General features: G+C 45.7%; 1 protein-coding gene across 15 annotated transcripts in view; it reads left to right on the top strand.

Annotated features, from left to right (window-relative positions):
* The window catches only part of LOC137371942 (R3H domain-containing protein 1-like), a 163,820-nt gene that overhangs the window by 70,139 nt on the left and 79,262 nt on the right, over positions 1-14,419 (top strand). The gene's annotated exons all lie outside the window — the stretch shown is intronic.

The following is a 14,419-nucleotide window of genomic DNA, read 5'->3' as shown; positions in this document are numbered from 1 at the left end:
ATGGTGGTTCTTGGTCGGCACAGACTCAGTGGGCCGAAGGGCCTGTTTCAGTGCTGTATCTCTAAATAAATAAAATAAATAAATTAAAACTCCTTCCTCCTTCATTGCTTCATCTCTTGCCTCAGCTTTGCTCCCATTATACATCTATTAATTACCTTACGGTCCCAGTTTGAAAACTACTGAAAGCACTTTCAAAGCATAACTAACACTTTTTAGGAAAGGATCTCGTCGTTTAGTACTTCCTCGGGTGACCCAACTAAAATACAGAGCTGATATTGTGTTGAAAAGCTTGCATGCTGCTACTGTTTCTATGGCCGGAATTTTACCTACATTAATCGGATCAGTTCAGAAGCGTCCGGTGGTAAAATGGCATCCCGGTGTCATCAGGCACAGACGCCATTTTACGATCCAGGAAGTCGTGCGCGATCGAGTCTCCACTCGCTGCCCAACCGCAAGTAATTTGAAGGCACTTAAAGTCATTGAGAAGCCAATTGCCTACAAATTTACGTGGGCTGTCGGATTTTACAGCCGTAAAGCGGGTCAGGGACCCGGCAGCTTTAAAAGGGTGGAAGGCAGGCAATCACTGGGGTGCTGGAGGTAAAGTTTTTGGTGTTGCTTATCTTTGAGAGTTTTTGCGTGTCATATAAATGTAGGCATTTGTAGCTTGTGCAGAGGGCTCCAACTGAGTCTGACTCACGGCAGCTCAGGACTTCTCTGTCCTGAGTCAGTGAGTGGAAGGACAGGGGTTGTGTGTGCCTGTCCTGACAGCTGAGGCTTAAGAGATTTAATCATCGAATCTGGTAACCAGTCCAATGTTGGGAATTGTGCATTCTGGAGGCAGCACTTCAGAGGAGGAGAACCATGCCCCAATCAGGGACAGAAGGACAGCTGAGCATGGGCATGCGCAAGCAACTGGTCAAGTGGCTCCCCGTTAGGTGGGAGGGAGAGCAGGTGGCAGAGTCGGGCAAGAGCAAACACATCAGGAGACACGCCTACCCAACAGGCAGGGTATACCGGCCTCGTCTGAACTACCTGCATCTGTCGGAAGGCTGTGACTGTCACATGAGACCGTGACATTTCTTTGTGATATGGTGGCAGTGGATGTAGCCTTAAACTGCCATGGTGGCCATCCAGTGCCAGTCGCTGTAAAGGTGACCGTCACCCTTAACTTTTATGCGTGTGGCTCTTTCGAAGCTTCGACAGCAGACCTGTGTAGAGTCTTCCAAGCAGCTGCGCACCACTGCATAAACATTGTGACTGATGATGCATTGTTCAGACATGCTAACAATTTCATTAGTTTCAAAACGGACAACCCCAGTCAGGCTGAAGGAGCAAGAGGGTTCAGCGCAATAGCTGGATTCCCAATGGTTCAGGGCATGATAGACTGTACGCATGTGGCAATTAGATCACCAGCAGGTCATTCAGGGGCATTCATTAACCGAAAAGACTTCCATTCATTGAACGTTCAGCTTGTATGCGATCATCACAAAAGAATCATGCAGGTTTGTGCACGGTACCCAGGGAGTTGCCACGACGCATAAATTCTCAGAAGCTCTCAGGTGCCTGCTCTTTTCATTCCCCCGGACAGACTGGAAGGTTGGATGCTTGGCGACAGGGGTTATCTTTTGAAGACGTGGCTGATGACACCCGTGAAAATCCGAAGGGGTCATGCTGAGGAACCCTTCAATGAGAGCCATGTGGCCACAAGAGTGACAATCGAACAAGCAATTGGCCTGCTCAAGATGAGATTTAGTTGAGTGGACCGCTCAGGAGGAGCACTGCAGTATGTGCCAGAACGGGCATCCAGGATTGTTGTCGTTTGCTGCGCCTTGCGTAACCTGGTGATGGAAAGGGGAGACACCATTCAGGAGGTTCAAGGTAACCGTGAGGCGTCATCAGATGAAGATGGAGTTTCTGATGAGGACGATGGGCAACACCCACATGATCTCATGGTAGAGGAAGCAGAATGTCCTCTGTAATTAAGGGCGAGAGAGACCCGGGGTGCCCTAGTAGGCAGGCTTTACTCTGGAGAGGATCCATGTGGCATGCAATGAGCCAGTGTGGGATTGCGAGAGGGGAAAGACACGAACATCCAAGGGAAGAGATGATCAGACTGAAAACAACATCATGTCGTGATGAACCCAACCCAAGTGTGTGAAATCTCATATATAACTGCTTCAGCAGCGCAAGGATGTCTGATGCTACCTCATGGATGACATATACGAAGTTAAATGTTCAAACCACAAATTTATTTACAGTGATGTAATGTGAAATTGAAATAAATAATTGGAAGGTAGTCCATTGAACCAGGAGTGATGTTACTGTGATTTCTTAAAACGTTTGCAGGTGCTCTTGCGTGTGGATGATTTCTCGCCACCAGACTCACCAGAGGCAGTTGGCTGATTGGGCTGCCGCCCTGCTCTTGATGACTTTGGCAGACCTCCTCTGCCTGCTCGCAGCCGTACAGGCCATGGCATATTGAGGTGCTCATGAGAAATATCAGGAGCACCCTCTAACACCCTGGGAGTTTGCGGTTGACATGTCACTAGCGGAGGGAGCAAAGAGCTGCATGATGCATCAGGAGTGCCCGAAGAGGAGCTCCCATGTGCTATCGGCTGCAGCCCCTGTGCCCTCCTGAGGCTCAACTGGTTCTCAAAGCTGACCTCAGAGGGACGAGCAGCTTCGACCTGCCACATGCACATCTGCGTTTGCACCCTGGTGGCCCCTCCACTGCAGCCGCCAATCTGTCAACAGAGGATGCCAGATGGACAAATACTTGAGAGTTGATAGCTGACATGCCCTGGATGGAAGTTTCCAGGGAATGTGCTATGGTTTGCAGCATCTCTGCCAGATGTTCATGCATCGCATGTTGAACCTGCAACATCTCCTGCCAAATGGATGTTCTCAGAGGTGCTTCATCAGCTTGCGGCTCTGCACTGGCCTCCCACACTCCTCCGAGTGTGTGAGGCATCAGCCGATTCTGCATCTGGTGGCTGGTCCGGCGACTGTGCTGTGCTAACGCCCGTAAGTGACATCGTTTCCGTGGAGACGGCAATCCCAACCGTGGTGGAAGTTTCTGCGCTGGCGCTTGGTGAGGTGCGATGATGTGACGGTGCGCCCTCTGAGGCGATCTCCTCATCCTCAGAGGTGGACTGTTGAGCCCCTGAGACCTCTCCTGGCCACTGATGTGCTTCACCTGCAGGGAAAATCAGATTGATCAGTTTGATCAACACCACAGATTGAAGCACATTTACTGCAGATTGCACACATTTGTGTGAATCAACTTTGTCTCGTGCACTGAAGTGTGCTAATAAATCACCACTGCAACTGTTCCCCCAACCCCCCACCACATTATCGGTCACTCACTCTGACATCAAGGGCCGCCAACCTCGCCATCTGCTACTGCGCGTCTTCCGTCTCCCTTGCCAGCATCAAGACATCCTCCTCCATACTTGTCAGGTATGCCTAATTGCCCTGGCTACCGCCAGTCCGGAACCCCTCTCTGGTATTGTGAACCCTCTTCTATTTAAACAAGCGCACCTAGTTTAGCCATATGATTTTGGCTCTCTCACCCTCACCCTCACCCATTGGGTTTGTTGTTCCATTTTCAGCATGACTGCAATGCAGTGCCCAAATTGAACACTGTTGGGCACCATGCATCCCAGACCTGCCCATCCTGCATCCCAATACAAAGCAGCAGGCAAGGACTTCTCATTGCTGGTTTCTACCTTGCATCATTAGGACAGATTGACTGACCCTTGCCTGACATATTCACAATGAGATTAATGAGGAGTACCCCTTACCTGGCCAGAGTAAAGCAGGTCATTGAGCTGCTTGCGGCACTGGAACAATGTCCTTTGTACCACGCAGCAGCTGCTGACCTCCTCGGCAACCTCCAGCCAGGCCCTCTTGGTCACTTCTGCGAGCCTTCTTCGGCCATCAGCGTTGGATAATATGTCGCGCCTTGCCTCCACCACCTGCAGAGATTCCTCTGACAATCTGTAGGCTGTGGTGAACCTTCTCCCCTCCATCACTATGGATTTCTTCTGCAAATGTTTGCCCCTTTCCTGCCTCTGGGCACTGTTGGTCTTCCTTCACTTCTTCACTTTCCAGTCAGCAGGACACCTCGGCAGTTACGCTCACAATTCCTCTGCTGTGTTCCCTGGAACATCCTCCATTGTACTGCTGTATGCCTTTTTAAAGGGCTGACATTGGCCCCGCCCCCAAATCCACTGATTCAATTGGCCGCGCGTGCCCTGTCAAGTGCCACATACGCCAAGGGGCTGCTAATTGCATGCTCTGCGTATGATGTCGGTGGGCGGGCGGTGCAGAGCGGATTCTGATTTCTCGGCCGCTTCCGACCCGGCCACCCTGGAGTCGGCGGGACCTGAAAATTTCGACCTGTGACTCCAGGTCAAATGATGATTTAATGTTGGAGTACAAATTTTATGTTCAAGGTAAGGGATATTAGCGTGAGAGAATGGAACAATGTCGGCATTAAGCACTCATAGGCCAATTAAAGCACATAGTACATGCAGGATAAAGTTTTTACATCACCCTGGTAATGTTCCTCTGCCGTCTTCGTGATGCACCCATAGAACATTTCTATTAGGTTACAGCAGTTGTTGTCTCCTATCTTTGCTAATTTTGCGTCGACTTCTGAGTAACTTCGTGCAACAGCCTTGTGTACACAGGTATGAGATTTATGTTGCCCAAAATTCTCTTCACTTTGAACCTGTTCAGGTATCAAAGAAATTCCATCATTTACATCCCACCAAAGATGTTATTACTTAGATCCATTACATTTGTTACGACTGACCCAAGACAAAGCCCCCAATCAAAATATATGATTCTGATCGTGGTGGGAGAAACGCATTGTTGATTCAGTCCCACACCTCCACATTTCACCTAACATATCATTTTAAACTTTCCAAACTAAAGAAAGACCCAGCCAAATTGTGCCATCAATTAACCCCCGAATGAGGCTAACCAAAACAGATGTCATTATATCAACAAATTAACTGTTTAATTCTAAAAACTAAATTTTTAAACACTAAGATATAAACAACATTTAAAATAGAAAAAATTAGAGTCCTTGCAGATTTACGCTCCTACTGAAGTGGCATCTTCCAACATGGAACAGTCCAAGGTTGCTTGAACTTCTCACAGCCGTCCGATGGGGGGAAAAAAAAGGTTCTTCCACAGTAGAACAGTCTCTAGTCTAGTTCAGCAGTTGAAGTGATGCTTTTCTTCTCCAGCGATGAATTCAGCAATTAACAACTTGGAAACTCTTTAGTGAATCAGTTTGGCTTTTGAATTTTTGAGGCATAAAAGATTGTCACAGTCTAACTTCCCTTTCTTCAGTTTAAATTATCAGAGATCTTTGGTCCTGAGTGGCTGTATCCCGGGGCAACCAGAATGCACTCTTTGATTCACAGTCCCTGAAGCTTGTTGCCTTAAAGCAGTACTGATCCTTTTCCAGCCTTAAAGGCACACTGCATACTTCCCAGAAAAAAATACTGCAGGATCATAACACAGTTTAATTCTGTTGTTCCATTTAAGCATCTGCTGAGATTGGGATTTGATTTTTTTTTTAGGCAAAATTCCTTAGCATGCATTGTTGTTCACCGTCCTAATTAGCTATTAAAGCTAATCGACCGGAGCAGTTCTGATTTTTGAGTCACTGATTTTACCATTAGCTCAACCAAACTGAAAAGAGAGTTTTATCATTTATAGTGGAAATGAAGTTCAAGGTCTCTAGGTATTTACCGATATGACACTTGATACAGCGATCAGCGTTTTAATACAATCTGTATTCAAGTGTCAGGTTAGACCCCCACCTGCCACGAATGAGGCATATTAATTTCACCACATGAACATTAAATTTCAAATTGTTGCTGGGAAGAAGGCCTGTTACAAGGGCTGCAGACACTTGGCTGGAAGACATTTACATACCAATAGGGACAGGAGAGGTTACTCCCTTTATCCATTTAACCACAATGGACTTTGAGCACCAGACATTGAAGGCAGGGAAGCGCATTCCAGGCCCTGCCAAGATGATGCAATCCACAGAGCCAAGACGTGGTCAGACCAGTTAGTCACATGACTAACCTTCGCAACCTGGGGTTTTCTGAATGGTACAAACAGTTTGAACTCAAAGACTGTTTGCTCCTGGACTGAGAAGATCTCTCCTGTCTGCTCCCATCTGTTTCTCAAGCCTCTGAATCCACTGAAGACACCTGAACCTCAAGAGAGAAAAGTCTACAGCGAACAAGGTTTAAAAATAATACTGGGCCCCAGTGAAAAGCATGATCTACCTACAATCAAGGACTCTACAGTGAGCTCGAAGAAACGTAACAACAACTCTTCAGATATTGCCTCAAACTTTTCCACTTTATTTTTCTTCCCTTTTCTGTCTCTATTTGCATGTGTGTATCGCGTATACATGCAAGTGTGGGCGCATCGTGTATCCGTAGGCGTTAACCACATTAGAGTTTAAATTCAAGTTTAATAAATTTCAACTTTTATGCTTTAAACCTAAGAAAATCTGTTTGTGCTGGTTTCTTTGCCTTATAATTGGAAAGCAGTGAACAAGGATTCACCAAGGGGGAGCTGAAAACACTGTGTTTAAAATTAAACCCTGTTATGGTAAGACCAGCTGAAGGCTGAGAGGGACCCCTTGACATCTTTCTCACCTGGTCGTAACACAAGTCTGTTAATAGCTTGTTATCTACTTAATTTGCATTCAATTTGTATAATTATCCAATTAATTAGGGTTAAGCTATAGTACAGGTTGGTCCTTAAGGGCAGCACGAACTTTGTGATAAGGAGCCAGTAATAATCAAGCATTTCTATTACATACCATTGCCATCTAAGAGCTGTCAGTGTGTTTGCAAATGAAACAGCTTCTGTCTGATGCTTGTATGATACCTGCTAATATCATATTTTACATGATGTGGCTTACAGTGATGCAGAATTATTCTCGCCAATAAATACGTTCAACATTGCATTAAAATATGACAAGTAGAATAAATAGATTTTAAGAGAAGATGGCTTCAGACTTTACCGTCCTAACTAACTATTAAAGCTAATAGACACGAGCAGTTCTGATTTTTGAGTTACTGATATCAACATCAGCTCAACCAAGTGATTAAAATGAAAAGTGAGTTTTATCATTTATAGCGGAAAGTAAGTTCAAGGTCTCTAGGTATTTACTGATATGACGCTTGATACAGCGATCAGCACTTTAATACAATCTGTATTCAAGTCTGTCAATAGCTTGTTTTTCTGGTGTGCCTTTTGTCTGACATGTATGGAAACCTATCACCATACTTTAAAAGTATCCAAACTACCACGAAATCTATATTAAGTACTGTTCTTGTTTGCCTTATAGAAAGCGTGTACTCTTTGTAGGAATGCATGCCACTCACTTAAACTCAGCAACTTGAGTACAAACAGGCCATAGCTTAGGTACCCTTGGTGTTCACAAGAGTACCATTGGAGTTTAACTGGCTGAAACTGTGCAGTTTAGCAGTACATCCACCCGGTAAGCTGCTTATCGACATAGAACCACTCCAACAGTTAGTCCAGTCAATTACAGGATTATCTAGAGATGAGTAGGAAAAACATGTTCCTCTCCCATGATATGTCCATTCTCCTACATGCCATTAATGAACTGGTTGGTGTGGTGAATCGTTAGCAATATAGTGGAATATTGGAGACTTGCCTGCTTATGATTTTGTGGTAAAGAATCTGCCACACAGGATTGACATGGTTCCAAACTCTCATGCCATCTTGGAGCCAGTTTCATCCAAAAGAAACTCCGTGTTCCAAAGCAAAAATTTACATACCAAATTTTCACTTGTATACAGAATTGTAGATCTTGCTACATTTTCTTTACAAGGCACAAACCAGCACTCTAGATCCTAAATTATTGCAGTTATGTGTAGTTCTTATTTTTAAACTGTGTTTAATGAATAATAGCAGTCAATATTCCTGTCCTCGGTCATGTTCCAGCTATGAGATGTCCTGTAATAAATATTATGAATATTAAAATTGATAGCTATCAGCTTCAATTGAATAGGAAATCTCAAAATAAATAGTTGCTCCAGGTCCAGATGGCATCCACCCAAGGGTGATTAAAGAGATGGAATGGGCGCTCTGTGAGCCCGTTCAATCGCTCAATAGAGTGAGGGATAGTTCCCTTAGATTGGAAGGTAGCTGATGTAATTCCGATTTTCAGAAAAGGGGACAAATTGGAGCCAGGGAACTACAGGACCAATATGCTATTTTACTCTAAAGTTTATTTTTACCATTCCCTCCTGGTATGACCTTTTTGTTTACTTGTTGTAAAGGTTCACTGAGTGAAGTAACTGGGGTTGTAGTCCCTGGAATTTCGAAGTTTTAAAGGGTGATTTGATTACACTTTTCACAATATCAGGGAGAACAGATGGTTTCTCTTAGCCTACCCTCTTTCCAATGGTTGGGGGCTCTAGGATTAGGGAGCCTAGTGCAAAAATTAGAGCCAGACCTTTAAGAAGTGAAATTAGGAACTACTTCACCACATGGTCAAACATGGGCAAGGTAACCTCCTACTGATTACCACCTACCGCCCTCCCTCAGCTGATGACTCAGTACTCCTCCATGTTGAACATCACTTGGAGGAAGCACTGAGGGTGGCAAGGGCACAAAATGTACTCTGGGTGGGCGACTTTAATGTCCAACACCAAGAGTGGCTCGGTAGCACCACTACTGACCGAGCAGGCTGAGTCCTAAAGGACATATCTACTGGACTGGGTCTGTGGCAGGTGGTGGGGGAACCAACACGAGGGAAATACATACTTGACCTCGTCCTCACCAATCTGCCTGCCGCAGATGCTTCTGTCCATGACTGTATTGGTAGGAGTGACCACCGCACAGTCCTTGTGGAGACGACGTCCCGCCTTCACATTGAGGATACCGTCCATCGTGTTGTGTGGCACTATCACCGTGCTAAATGGGATAGATTTCGAACAGATCTTGCAATGCAAAACTGGGCATCCATGAGGCACTGTGGGCCATCAGCAGCAGCAGAATTGTACTCGACCACAATCTGTAACCTCATGGCCCGGCATATCCCCCACTCTACCATTACTATCAAGCAGGGAGACCAACCCTGGTTCAATGAAGAGTGCAGGAGGGCATGCCAGGAGCAGCATCAGACATACCTCAAAATGAGGTGTCAACCTGGTGAAGCAACAACACCGGACTACTTGCATGCCAAACTGTGTAAGCAGTATGCGATAGACAGAGCTAAGTGATCCCATAACCAGCGGATCAGATCTAAGCTCTGCAGTCCTGCCACATCCAGCTGTGAATGGTGGTGGACAATTAAACAACTAACTGGAGGAGGTGGCTCCACAAGTATCCCCATCCTCAATGATGGTGGAGCCCAGCACATCAGTGCGAAAGATAAGGCTGAAGCATTTGCAACAATCTTCAGCCAGAAGTGCCGAGTTGATGATCCATCTCGGCCTCCTCCTGAGGTCCCCAGCATCACAGATGCCAGACTTCAGCCAATTCGATTCACTCCGCGTGATATTAAGAAATGACTGAAGGCACTGGATACTACAAAAGATATGGGCCCTGACAATATTCCGGCAATAGTACTGAAGACCTGTGCTCCAGAACTTGCCGCGCCCCTAGCCAAGCTGTTCCAGTACAGCTACAACTCTGGCATCTACCCTGCAATGTGGAAAATTGCCCAGGTATGTCCTGTACACAAAAAGCAGGCCAAGTCCAACCCGGCCAATTACCGCCCCATCAGCCTACTCTCAATCATCAGTAAAGTGATGGAAGGTGTCATCAACAGTGCCATCAAGCGGCACTTGCTGCGCAATGACCTGCTCAGTGACACTCAGTTTGGGTTCCACCAGGGCCACTCCGCTCCTGACCTCATTACAGCCTTGGTTCAAACATGGACAAAACAGCTGAACTCGAGGTGAGGTGAGAGTGACTGCCCTTGACATCAAGGCAGCATTTGACCGAGTATGGCATCAAGGAGCCCTAGCAAAACCGAGGTCAATGGGAATCGGGGAAAACCCTCCGCTGGCTGGAGACATACCTAACACAAAGGAAGATGGTTGTGGTTGTTGGAGGTCAATGATCTGAGCTCCAGGACATCACTGCAGGAGTTCCTCAGGGTAGTGTCCTAGGCCCAACCATCTTCAGCTGCTTCATCAATGACCCTTCAATCATAAGGTCGGAAGTGGGGATGTTCGCTGGTGATTGCACAATGTTCAGCACCATTCGCAACTCCTCAGATACTGAAGCAGTCAGTGTAGAAATGCAGCAAGACTTGGACAATATCCAGACTTGGGCTGATAAGTGGCAAGTAACATTCGCGCCACACAAGTGCCAGGCAATGACCATCTCCAACAAGAGAGAATCTAACCATCTCCCTTGACATTCAACGACATTACCATCACTGAAGCCCCCACTATCAACATCCTAGGGGCTACCATTGACCAGAAACTGAACTGGAGTAGCCATATAAATACCGTGGCTACAAGAGCAGGTCAGAGGCTAGGAATCCTGAGTCGAGTAACTCACCTCCTGACTCCCCAAAGCCTGTCCACCATCTACAAGGCACAAGTCAGGAGTGTGGTGGAATACTCTCCACTTGCCTGGATGGGTGCAACTCCAACAACACTCAAGAAGCTCGACACCATCCAGGACAAAGCAGCCCGCTTGATTGGTCCCCCATCTACAAACATTCACTCCCTCCACCACCAACGTACAGTGGCAGCAGTGTGTACCATCTACTAGATGCACTGCAGCAATGCACCAGGGCTCCTTAGACAGCACCTTTCAAACCCGCGACCTCCACCAACTAGAAGGACAAGGGCAGCAAATACATGGGAACACCATCACCTGCAAGTTCCCCTCCAAGTCACACACCATCCTGTCTTGGAACTATATCGCCGTTACTTCACTCAGTGGGTCAAATTCCTGGAACTCCCTTCCTAACAGCACTGTGGGTATACCTGCCCCAAATGGACAGCAGCGGTTCAAGAAGGCAGCTCACCACCACCTTCTCAAGGGCAATTAGGGATGGGCAATAAATGCTGGCCTGGCAGCATGAATGAATAAATAGAAACACAAAGGGTGGAGAAGTTTGCATTTCTCTTCTGCAAACAGCAGTTGATGCTAGGTCAAATGTTAATTTTAAATGTGAGATTAACAGATTTGTTTCAACCGAAATGGTTAAGAGATATGGGGTTACGGCAGGTATATGGAGTTAGGTCACAGACCAGCTATGATCCCAATGATTGGTGGAACAGGCTCAAGGGACTAAATGGCCTGCTCCTCCGGTTCTTGTGTTAATTCAGCAGGGTGGAAAATAGAAGATGGGTCAACTAAAAAAATCCGCATTTTGTGTGGAGGGGTAAGGTAGAGATGCTACTCTCTCACTGAAGTAAGACAGACAACCACTTTGAACAGAACTTCACAATCAAATTCCATTTCGCGTTACAACTCTAATGTAAAATGACATCTGGATAATGAAACCTGGACAAACCAAGTAGCCCAGGTCAATATATTGGAGAAGAGTTCACCACTTCCTGAGGTCCCCAACATCTCAGATGCCAGTCTTTGGCCACTTTGATTCAAGGTAATGCCCTCGGCCCAACCATCTTCAGCTGCTTCATCAATGACCTTCCCTCCATCTTAAGGTCACAACTCCAGATACTGAAGCAGTCTATATCCATATGCAGCAAGACCTGGACAACATTCACGCTTGAGTTGAGAAGTGACCAGTAACATTCGTGCCTCTCAAGTGCTAGGAAATGACCGCCTCCAACAAGAGAGAATCTAACCACCTCAAATATTGTTGGAGCTGCATTCATCCAGGCAAGTGGAGAGTATTCCATCACACTCTTGATTTGTGCCTTGTAGATGGTGGACAGGCTCTCTGGACTTAGGAGGTAGGTTACTCGCCACAGAATTCCCATCCTCTGGCCTGCTCTTGTAGCCACAGTATTTATATGGCTGGTCCAGTAAAGCTTCTGGTCAGTGATAACCCCCAGGATGTTGGTGGGGGATTCAGAGCTGTAGGTACACTTACATCAGATAGATTGCAGCAGTTCAAGAAGGCAGCTCAGCACCATCTTCTTGAGGGCACTTAGGAATGGGAAACAAATGTTGGCCTTGCCAGCAATGCTCGCATCCCATGAAAGAATAAAAAAGTGATAATATTTCATAATGTCATCTCTGGACCACGGTTGGTGTTTTGGTCCTGTCAATCAGTTTGATATGGAGAGATAACAATATCAGCCTGAATATTAACCTCTGCTAAAGAGTCTTGTTGCTTTGATGCAGGAACCTTGAAGTTGAAGTGCTGAACTTTCTTTATTTCCGGGAATTTTCAGTTCATTGACAGATGTTGCCAGGAATAAAATGCTAAAAACACAGCATGACTTGAAAAAGGATGGAAGGAATATATTGGGAATAGTTAAATGTACTGGTCAGATCATTTCCTGCAGGTGACAACTTCTTATCTACCCAAGGTAGCTCTTCATGGAGCAGCATTGGACACACTGCAGAGTAAGACCCTGTATGAATCGAAATGGACATCTATTAGAATAATTATAGTTAACATGGCAGCTGTTGCAGGGTATGCAGGAAACATTTTACTGGCTGTTATAGCCAAAACCATTCTAAACCCAACAATAGCATTGACTTATATTTCCCCCTCACCCCCCTCCCCCCCCCCCCCCTCCCCCCAAAGTATTGGATGACATGACAAGGTAGTGCAGCTGTTAGAAGGTTGGCTGTTTCTCAAAGTGAACTGTGCTGACAGCTGAATACACAGAAACACTTGAATTTTCAGAAGCTTAATGCATCTGCAGTAAGTGTTAAGCATGTGAAAGTCAACTCTGTCTTTAAATATCTAGCACCATCTCTCTCCGCCTTCAAAACCATGGTCATCATTCCCATCTTTAAAAAAAAAACTGCCCTTCTGCATCTGTCCTCTATGGTTACCACCCATATCCAAGTTCCCTTTTTTAAAGTCCATTAAAATGTCGTCATCCCACAGCTTCATGTTCATCGATCCCACAACTGTTTGTTCGAAGGCCTTCGGTTTAACTTGCATCCTCTACACAGCACTAAAGCAGCCGTGGGAAAAGGCACAAATTACATAATCAGTGGTTCTGTGGCATTAATTCTCATTACAATAGGAGTGTTAATCAACAAAGTGTGGAGAGTTCCCATGAAGTAAGTGTGATTCTTGAATATATGGATTTCTAATGTCTTACTGGTGGTATATTGGATGATGCACAATGTTCCTTGTAATCTTTCTTTGTACTGGGCATATTACAAACTCCTTTGAGCACTACTATCTTGTCCATGGGCAGCTTACATTTTAAAAGTCACTGAACTTACACATTTGGCGAGTGGTCTGTTTATTTAAATGCACGGTACATTTCAGATTGCTGTTTGGCCACACGTGCCTACCTTTAGAGGGAAAATTGCTTTCCTCCCACTGGTCCCATTCTACTTATTGTCGAAGGTCCCATTCCACCTCTACCTCTCACTGGCCCCAAACTCACAATTTACTTCTATTCTCGCACATTACAACCCACCCCTTCTCACTGGCATGATTCTGTCTCTTCTCTCGCACATCCCCCCCCACCTGCAACTCAGTCTATCGCAGTGCACTGAGGCCTTGTCAGACTCCTCACTTCCTGCCCTTCTTCCTTCATGTATCCTAAGTTGTAGAACAAGCTTGAGCTCACTGTTTGTCCAGTCACAGCTGCACTTTTCCTGGCACACTCTAGCAGCTCACTCTTTTGCTGTTTAATGCCCCACTCAAGCTTACTGTTGTGAGGGCATGTTTATTTCAATACACGGTACATTCCAAAGAGCTGCACAGTCGTGCATGTGTGCACCTTATAGGGTACATTGATCCATTGTCTTATAATAATCAGATATACCATTCATGAACAATGTATTCTGCTGAAGTAGAATTGTGCTTATGTTGGCCTAATTCTTCAGAGTTCAGCTGTTGTTTGGTTAGAAAATTTTGCACATTAGAAAGTGCTCCTCAAATTCAACTTGGGAATACCATTTTAAGATTGCTTTTCGTCTATAGCAAAGTGTGATTTGTGCAGAACCCAAAAGAATATTGCAGAGAAAATCAATTAAAATGGATTGAGAAGCACAAACAAATCCTATGTTGTAATACTGAGTGAGAAACATTTATCTTGCATCATGGTAACTTTGTATAGTGTATATTAATAGTGGGGCAGTGGTTAGCACCGCAGCCTCACAGCTCCAGCGACCCGGGTTCAGTTCTGGGTACTGCCTGTGCGGAGTTTGCAAGTTCTCTCTGTGTCTGCATTGGTTTCCGCCGGGTGCTCCGGTTTCCTCCCACAACCAA

The sequence above is a fragment of the Heterodontus francisci genome, chromosome 7, assembly GCF_036365525.1.
Source record: "Heterodontus francisci isolate sHetFra1 chromosome 7, sHetFra1.hap1, whole genome shotgun sequence".
NCBI lineage: Eukaryota > Metazoa > Chordata > Chondrichthyes > Heterodontiformes > Heterodontidae > Heterodontus > Heterodontus francisci.
This window is presented reverse-complemented; position numbering and strand designations above follow the sequence as displayed.